Source organism: Saccopteryx bilineata, chromosome 1, assembly GCF_036850765.1.
Source record: "Saccopteryx bilineata isolate mSacBil1 chromosome 1, mSacBil1_pri_phased_curated, whole genome shotgun sequence".
NCBI classification, from domain to species: Eukaryota; Metazoa; Chordata; class Mammalia; order Chiroptera; family Emballonuridae; genus Saccopteryx; species Saccopteryx bilineata.
The window spans coordinates 154,580,066-154,589,832 of record NC_089490.1 but is presented as its reverse complement, the minus strand read 5'-3'; positions in this window follow the sequence as shown (position 1 = coordinate 154,589,832).

The following is a 9,767-nucleotide window of genomic DNA, read 5'->3' as shown; positions in this document are numbered from 1 at the left end:
GTTGATGCTTTATCCACTGCACCACCACAGGTCAGGCCAAGCTGGTGAGTTTTTGCTCAAACCAGATGAGCCTGCGCTCAAGCTGCAACATTAGGGTCTCGAACCTGGGTCCTCCGCATCCCAGTCCGATGCTCTATACCCTGCACCACCGCCTGGTAAGGCAATAAATAAAATTTTTTTAAAAAAGAAAAAATCTTGTTGTCTAACCACTATGCTGTATACCTGAAACTCATAGAAAATAATATTGACTCTAAAAAGTAATTAAGAAGGCCCTGGCCGGTTGGCTCCGTGGTAGAGCATTGGCCCAGCGTGTGGAAGTGCTGGGTTCAATTCCCAGCCAGGGCATACAGGAGAAGCACCCCGATCTGCTTCTCCACCCTTCCCCTCTCCTTTCTTTTTGTTTCTCCCTTACCCTCCTGCAGCCAAGGCTCCATTGGAGCAAAGTTGGCCCGGGTGCTGAGGATGGCTCCATAGCCTCTGCCTCAGGTGCCAGAATGGCTTGGGTTGCAACAGAGCAATGCCCCAGATGGGCAGAGCAGTGCCCCCGGTGGGCATGCTGGGTGGATCCCGGTCAGGCACATGCGGGAGTCTGTCTGTCTGCCTCCCCACTTCTAGCTTTGGAGAAATAAATAATAATAATAATAATAATAAGCCAAAGGATGCATCAATAAGTGGAACAAGTGGATGTATTGCTCTTGCCATCACTCTAAAACCAATAAATTTTTTTAAAGTGGGAAAAAAAAGTAAGAGAAAGAGAGAGAGAAAAGAAAGAGAGAAAGAAAGAAAGAAAGAGAGAGAGAGAGAGAGAGAGAGAGAGAAGGAGGGGAGGAGCAAGATGCATCAACTTCCATATGTGCCTTGACCAGGCAAGGTCAGTGTTTCGAACGGGTGACTTCAGTGTTCTAGGCTGATGCTTTATCCACTTATCCACTATGCCACCACAAGTCAGGCCACCATATCTCTTTCTCATGTGTAAGAAGCAGCCACAAAACAAGGGTTCAGTGTCCTTGAGCACTTGGATCCAATACTCTTAGGTTTTTCAATGGGTATTGACTGTTCTCTCAACTGTGACCAGAGAGAGAAGGGCATAAGGAGCCTCTTCTGGCTGCTGGGGATGAAGTTGAGGCTGCAGGGCCAGGGGGCTCACAGCTCCAGGGGTTAAAAGCATTTGTACATAGGCCTGGGGATCCTGGTTAACTATTATTCCTGGAGGAAGTTCTGAGGTGGAAAGGGAGCTGGGGATAAGTTCCAATTTTGAAAAAGGGAGGGACACAGGCAGATTCTAGAACCCAGAGATCACTGAGCTTGATGTGGACCCCATGACTATTCTAGAATATTCTGTTCAGCAGTTGGACTGCCTGGAAGACCACATAGCCAGCCCTGGGTGCCTCCTATGGGTCAGGTCCCTGATCTTCAGCTTACATTATAGTGGAGGATAAAGATAAGCAAATAGACAAATAAAAGAACTTCAGACAATTAGTGTATGCAATGAAAAAAATTAACTAGAGGAACTGAACATACACAGAGCAGGACCTGGAGACTGTTTTTTAAAAATGAACAGGTGTCCAGCGGTAGAGCGTCGGCCTAGCGTGCGGAGGACTCGGGTTCGATTCCCGGCCAGGGCACACAGGAGAAGCGCCTATTTGCTTCTCCACCCCTCTGCCACGCCTTCCTCTCTGTCTCTCTCTTCCCCTCCCGCAGCCAAGGCTCCATTGGAGCAAAGATGGCCCGGGCGCTGGGGATGGCTCTGTGGCCTCTGCCTCAGGCGCTAGAGTGGCTCTGGTCGCAACATGGCGACGCCCAGGATGGGCAGAGCATCGCCCCCTGGTGGGCAGAGCATCGCCCCATGGTGGGCGTGCCGGGTGGATCCCGGTCGGGCGCATGCGGGAGTCTGTCTGACTGTCTCTCCCTGTTTCCAGCTTCAGAAAAAAGAAAAAAAAAAATTAAAAATGAACAGGTGTGAAAAGATTTTACACAATTTATTAATTAATGAGAGGATAAATAAGATTACATCAGGTTCAAAGAAAACTTCTAAGAACATCAATATATAGGCAAATAAGAAATGCTATAATGAATTAACAAACAGAAGCAAAACATGAATCTGCACATTTAATTTGTATTTCTGTGGATAAGAATCATGGCCATGCCTGACCTGTGGTGGTGCAGTGGATAAAGCGTTGACCTGGAATGCTAAGGGCACTGATTTGAAAACCCTGGCCTTGCCTGGTCAAGGCATATACGAGAAGCAACTACTACAGTCAAAGCTTCCTGCTCTTTGTCTCTCTCCTCTCTCTAAAATAAATAAATTTTAAAAATCTTTTTTTTTTTGAAGAATCATAGCCATTATTATCAGTTTTCTACAAGTATACAGTTGAAAAATACTCAAAGATAGCCAAAGGCTCAGGACCACATAGAATCAGATATCTAGTTTTGACTAGGGGTTAATTCTTTTTTTTAAAATTCATTTATTTAGTCATTTTAGAGAGGAGAAAGAGAGAGAGAGAGAGAGAGCAAGAGAAGGGGGAGGAGCAGGAAACATCAACTCCCACATGTGCCTTGACTAGGCAAGCCCAGGATTTCAAATCAGCAACCTCAGCGTTCCAGGTCAATGCTTTATCCACTGCACCACTGCAGGTCAGGCCTAGGGGCTAATTCTTTTTTGAAAATGGTCATCATGGACAATTTTTTTTTTTGAGAGAGAGAAAAGAGAAATATACATCTGTTCCTGTATATGCCCTGACTGGGGATTGAACCAGAAATCTCTGTGCTTCAGGATGGTGCTCTAACCAACCAAACTAACCACCCAGAGCTTTTTTATCTTTTTAATTTTATAAAAAAAGAGAGAGAAACAGATTTGTTTTCCACTTATTTATGCATTCATTGGTTGATTCTTGTATGTACCATGACCAGGGATTGAACCGAGGACCTTGGCATATTGCTACAGCACTATCTACCAGGCCAGGGCAACCATGGACAATTCTCCAAGGAGGTGCTATTTGAGCAGAGACCTGAATGAGAATCCAGGGACAGGTTCCTAGGTGTGAGGAACCAGGAGGATAAAGGTGTAGAGGTGGGTCTAGGCTAAGTGACGGAAAATGAGACAGGAGGCCAGTGTGCCTGGAGCAGGAATTCTAAGGGCGGTGAGTGTGCACCTGTAGGCCAGGTAAGTGCTTTGAACAATATTGGAAGTGTCATGGATTCAACCTTTAAAAAGGTGGACATTCTGACATCTGCCACAAGATGGATGAACTTTGAGGATATTATACTCAGTGAAATAATCCAGTCACAAAAGGACAAATATTTTATGATTCCACTCACAAGAGATCCCTAGAGTAATCAAATCCATAGAGACCAGGGGTTGGAGAGGGGAATGGGGAATGGAATCAGTGCTCAATAGGGACAGAGTTTGAGAAGATGAGAAAGTTCTAGATATGGATGGCGGGGATGGCTGCACAACAATGTAAATGGACTTAATACCACTGAACAGTGCACTTAAGAATGGTTAGGGCCTGCCTGACCGGGTGATGGCACAGTGGATGGAGCGTCAGACTGGGATGCGGAGGACCTAGGTTCGAGACCCCTGAAGTCACCAGCTTGAGCGCAGGCTCATCTGGTTTGAGCAAAACTCACCAGCTTGGAGCCAAGGTCGCTGGCTCGAACAAGGGGTTACCCGGTCTGCTGTAGCCCCACGGTCAAGGCACATATGAGAAGGCAATCAATGAACAACTAAGGTGTCCAAACGAAAAACTGATAATTGAGGCTTCTCATCTCTCACCGTTCCTGTCTGTCTGTCCCTACCTGTCCCTCTCTCTGACTCTCTCTCTCTGTCTCTGTAAAAAACAAACAAACAAAAAAAGAATGGTTAGAGCCTGACCTGTGGTGGTGCAGTGGATAAAGCGTCAACCTGGAACACTAAGATCACTAGTTCAAAAACCCGGCTTGCCTGGTCAAGGCACATACGGGAGTTGATGCTTCCTGCTCCTCCCCCGCTTCTCTCTATCTCTCCTCTCTAAAATGAATAAACAAAAAATCTTTGTTATTTATTTATTTTTTTTATTTATTCATTATGGGGGGGGGAGAGAGAGAGAGAGAGAAGGAGGAGCAGGAAGCATCAACTCCCATATGTGCCTTGACCAGGCAAGCCCAGGGTTTTGAACCGGCAACCTCAGCGTTTCCAGGTTGACACTTTATCCACTGCGCCACCACAGGTCAGGCCACAAAAAATCTTTGAAAAAAGAGAAACTATTTCAGGATCTTACTTAACAAAGGTTGGCCTTTTTCACTTGACATTAGGAAGAAGAGAACACACAAACTACCACCCACAGCTGCAGAAGCAAGTGGCTGGCTGCTAGGCTTCTTGTTGAAATCTTGTTGTGATCACTTGTAGGCAAATCACTGACTGTGTGGACTGGAACTTTGCAGGTGGTAGGTGTCCAATAAACCTGGAATTCGAGTATAGGTACAAAGGAGGTCAGGGTTACTGCTGGAAGTCCCTCTGATTTTCCTTTTTGTAGAAACCTCCTCCCATTCACGCCCCTCCCAGGTCCTGGGGCCTCTTCCAATACGTGCTCTCAGGCAGAGTCAGCACACCCTGGGGTGGCCAAACCAGGTGTGCAAGTATTGAAATACTTCAGACTCCTTGGCAAATCAATGCTGTATAGAGCACCCGAGTGCCACCCTGAACCCTGTCCTAGGGCATCCCCTGAACATCCCAGAAGAAATATTCTTTGATAGAAGACACTTTCTGTGAGTCTCTGAATTTATAGCAGTTGGGTAGATGACTGGTCTACTTGTACTGGGAGCTGGTACACGTCACTTTAGAGGCTACTTAGACTCAGTTCTGAAAGTGGAAGAAGGCAGAGTTATTCTGGTGATGTTGGTGCCCCTTATTCTACCCATCAGCGGCTCAGAATCCCCACCTGTGCAAAGTCTCTTCCAGCCAAAAGCTTGCAGTTCCCATCAAGCTCTGGCCCCTCTCTCCATCTTCGCACTGTTATCTGGGACAACCCCTCATTTCCAAGCTGGACAACAGCTCCCAAGGGTCTCTCAGAACCTCAGTGAAGTGCTCCAAAGCTGGAAGGTGGCCCTGCCTACCTTTGGCCTGGCTCAGAGCTTTGCCTATTCTAGTCTCCATGGCCCGGCCCCAGACTATGGGAATTTGCTTAGGGCAGTGGATTGTCAAGACTGGGCATGCTCCTGGCATCAAGTGGGTGGAGGCCAGGGATGGTGCTCAACACCCCACAGTGCCCAGGATGGCCCTACCCCAGACAATGACCTGACCCCAAATGTCCACAGGAGAAGCTCTGGCATGGTTCTAACTTCAATCCTGCCTGCTGCAAACCATGCCGGCTTGCTTCCTCCCTTTCTGTGCTCTGCAGAGAAGGAAAACTGCTGCTTGGGGCCTCCAGACAACCAGCACTGGAGCCATCAGGCTGCCTTCTATACCTTCTACCCCAGCAGCATGCCTCCACTCTGGAGATGGTCCTTGGTTGTCTTGACCTAGAGAGACCCCAAGTAGTGAACAAGGCCAGTCCCATCCCTACCTCCCCCCCCATTGTCATTCATAAGATGGCATCTCCGGGGAAACAGAATGGTCAGGACCCACAACTAGGGAAGCAGGGGTGGGGGGGGTGTGGGGGGGGTGTGGGTGGGGGGGTGGGGTGGGGGGGTGGGGGGGGATTGGAAGGTGGAATGTGGGAAGGTGGCAGCATTTCTGGTTGGCCAGACCTCCCCCTCAGTTTTTTGTTTCTTTTTTCTTAAATCACTGAAATTTTAAAAGCTACTCCTCCTTCTCTCCTTCTATCCCGCGGCCTGCCACGTGGGCTGGCCTGAGAAGTCACCCTCTCCTGTCTCCCCACTGCAGGCAGGCTTGGCTGCCAGGCAGTAGCTTCAGTTTCACTTTGGTGTCACCGGTTTCACTTTCAGGCCAAGGAGAGAAAAAAGAAAGAGAGGGGGGGGAGCAGGCTGTGTCAGGTGCAGCCTCCACCCCACTCCCCTCAGGGCCACTCACTTCCATTCCTGACCCTCCTCTGGCCTGGGCATTCTTGGAGTCAAGGTCAAATTATCTCTGCATGCCCTTGAACAAGGCGAATAACCTCTTGGCGCTGGGCTCCTCTTCCTATGCTCTCTGCCCCTCATAAAAGTGGGGCTGAGAATCATGTCGTCGTCCCCCCCCCAGGGTGCTGTGAAGATCAAAGTCTTGCTGACCAGGGCAAGTGAATGTCAAGGACAGTCCCACAATGTCCCTAGTGGAAGGGGGCAGGGCAAGCTCTAAGGCAGAACAGGATGCCGGCTGTCTTTGCCCAGGGAGAGACCCTTGGCCCAGAAACCACCAGGAAGTAGCCTCATGTGGTCTGAGTCTAGGGCCTGGGTTCAGGTGACAGTGTTCCCTGAGGTTGCCTGCCCTGACTTGGGGTTCCATTGTCTGGCAGACCTCTGCTGAAGCCCAGCTGCTCTGCTTGCTTTTCAGCACACCTGCTTGACTCTGGGATTCAAGTGTTTTCACCTGTATAATGGGTGAGGAGGTCTTGTTTCCTAACCCACTCCCACCCTGGCCCTATAGGATGGGGGTCCACAGCCTGGTAAACAGATCCACTCCCATCTCATGCCTGCATGAGAGCCACTTATGGGCAGAAACCGGGTCCATTCACCTCTCTCCCCAACACCCCACTCAGAGCCTGATTAAGGACTAGCCAGACAGGACAGGGGAGTTACCCTGGGTATGTCAATAACAGCTCCTGGGAGATAGTGAGTGTATGTACTTACATGAGAGGTTTTTGTTTGTCTGTTTGTGTTTTTAATAGCTTTACTGAGGTATCATTCCTATACCATACAATTCATCCACTTAAAGTTTGCAATTCAATGGTTTTGTTAAATTTTTTATTTATTTTATTTTTTTTATTCATTTTTATTAGAGAGAGAGGAGAGAGAGAGAGAGGAGAGAGAGAGAGAGGAGAGAGAGAGAGAGGCAAGAGAGAGAGAGAACAGAGGGAGGAGCAGGAAGCATCAACTCCCATATGTGCCTTGACCAGGCAAGCCCGGGGTTTCAAACCAGTAACCTCAGCATTCCAGGTCAATGCTTTACCCAGTGCGCCACCACAGGTCAGGCAAATTTTTTATTTTTTTAAAGATTTCATTTATTCATTTGAGAGAGGAGAGAGAGAGAGAGAGAGAGAGAGAGAGAAGGGAACCACAAGGGAGGAGGAGCAAGAAGCATCAGCTCCCATATGTGCCTTCACTAGGCAAGTCCAGGGTTTTAAATATTTTATTTATTGATTTTTTTTAGAGAGAGAGGAGTGAGAGAGAGAGACAGAGAGAGAGAGAAGGGGGAGGAGCAGGAAGCATCAACTCCCATATGTGCCTTGACCAGGCAAGCCCAAGGTTTCGAACCGGCGACCTCAGTGTTCCAGGTCGACGCTTTATCCCACTGCGCCACCACAGGTCAGGCCAAGTCCAGGGTTTTAAACCTGCAACTTCAGCTTTCCAGGTCAGTGCTTTATCTACTGTGCCAGTACAGGTCAGGCTCAATGTTTTGTTTTGTTTTAAAGATTGTATTTATTCATTTTAGAGAGGAGAAAGAAAGAGAGAGAGAGAGAGAGAGAGAGAGAGAGAGAGAGAGAAGGGGGGAGGAGCAAAAAGCATCAACTCCCATATGTCCCTTGACCAGGCAAGCCCAGGGTTTCGAACCGGCAATCTCAGCGTTCCTGATAAACAGTTTCCACTGCACCACCACAGGTCAGGCCTTCAATGATTTTTTAGTAACCACCACCACTGATTGATTCCAGAACATTCTCATCACCACAAAAGAAGCCTTATTCCCATCAGCAGTCACTCCCATTCCCCCTCCCCAGCACCTGGCAACCAGGAATCCACTTTCTGTCTCTAGATTTACCTGCTCTGGACATATCACATAAACGGAACCACACACTGTGTGGTCTTTTGTGTCTAGCTTCTCTCACTGATCATCGTGTTTTCAAGGTCCATCCATGAAGCAATTGTCAGTTCTTCACTTCTTTTCATGGCTGAGTAGTATTCCAGTGTGTGAATGTTTTGTTTATTCATTCATCCATTGAGGAAATTTGGGTTGTTTCCAGTTTTGGCTACTGTGAATCATGCTGCTGTGAGTGAGGGCAGGCTTTAAGGTAACCAAAACAGGTGTTGATCAGTGCATGTCCACCCACAATAAATGATGTATGGTGTTTTCTGGGGGCAAGAGGCTCTCTGGGACCCTGCTAGGCCCTGGCCTCACCTCCATCCAGGTTGGCCGGATTGTAAACCTGGAAATTCTAAACACAAGACTCTGAGAGGCTGAAACTCCGCAGGAGGGCCAGAATACCTGGCAACTCAGCTCTGGAAAATGGACGCTCCCCTTTAAAGAGGAGGATCGCTGGACCAAGGAAGGGCAGGCCAAAGGGAGGACCGGAGTGGAAAGGAGGGGAGGGGAAAGATGAGAAAACAGAAGAACGGAGGAGAGGCGGGGATGGAAAAGAGGGCAGGGAGGGGCTTCCTCCATATCGCACCTGTCTGGCCTCCCGCCCCCGCTTGGGCAGGGGTACCCCTGGGCAGGGGAGGAGGAGGGGGAGTCACACAGGATCCGATGCTGTCTCCCTAGAGTCACTTCCTACTTTTTAATGTTGGGGGTGAAGACAGGAATCAGCGCACCTCGGGGTTTAGGAATCCCTCCCGCCCATGGGAGGTGAGGCCGCCCCAGCCCCGCCCCTACCCAGCTTCACCCCACCCCTCCCCCATCTTGGGACCTCAGGCGACATCCTTGCTAAATCATCTCCCTGCCTTGGGCGCCGAGTATCCAAGTGTAGTCCCCTCCCCTAAGCGGGCCAGCCAGACCCCAGGAATTCTGATCCTAATCGCCCCGCCTCCTCCCCCAGCTCAGCTCCCAGTGCCAGTGCTGCGCTTGGGGAGATTAAGTTCCGTGTCGCCTCATGTGCTCACTGGCCACTTCCATGTCATCTTTAGGGAGATGTCCATTAATATCCACTGCCTGATTTTTATTTACTTATTTATTTTAGAGAGAGATAGGAAGAGAGAGAGGGTGAGGAGAGAGATGGAAAGCATCAACTTGTAGTTGCAGTCACTTTAGTTGTTTCTCCTACAGTGCCTTGAAGAAAGAAAAGGGGGTAGGTCAGGCTGGCGACCTCAGGTTTCGAACGTGGGTCCTCAGCGTCCCAAGTCGATGCCCTATCCACTGCACCACCACAGTCAGACACTCTTGGTTTTTTGGTGTTTTTTTTTTTCTGATGCTGGAAACGGGGATAGACAGTCAGACAGACTCCCGCATGCACCCGACCGGGATCCACCCGGCACGCCCACCAGGGGGCGACGCTCTGCCCACCAGGGGGCGATGCTCTGCCCCTCCGGGGCATTGCTCTGTCGCGACCAGAGCCACTCTAGCGCCTGGGGCAGAGGCCAAGGAGCCATCCCCAGCGCCCGGGCCATCTTTACTCCAATGGAGCCTTGGCTTCGGGAGGGGAAGAGAGAGACAGAGAGGAAGGAGAGGGGGAGGGATGGAGAAGCAGATGGGTGCTTCTCCTGTGTGCCCTGGCCGGGAATCGAACCAGGGACTTCTGCACGCCAGGCCGACGCTCTACCACTGAGCCAACCGGCCAGGGCCGACACTCTTGGTTTTTTAAAGGAATATTTATTTATTTATTTATTTTTGTGAGAGAGATAGAGAGAGGGACAGATAGGGACAGACAGGAAGGGAGAGAGATGAGAAGCATCAATTCTTCCTGCGGCTTCTTAGTTCATTG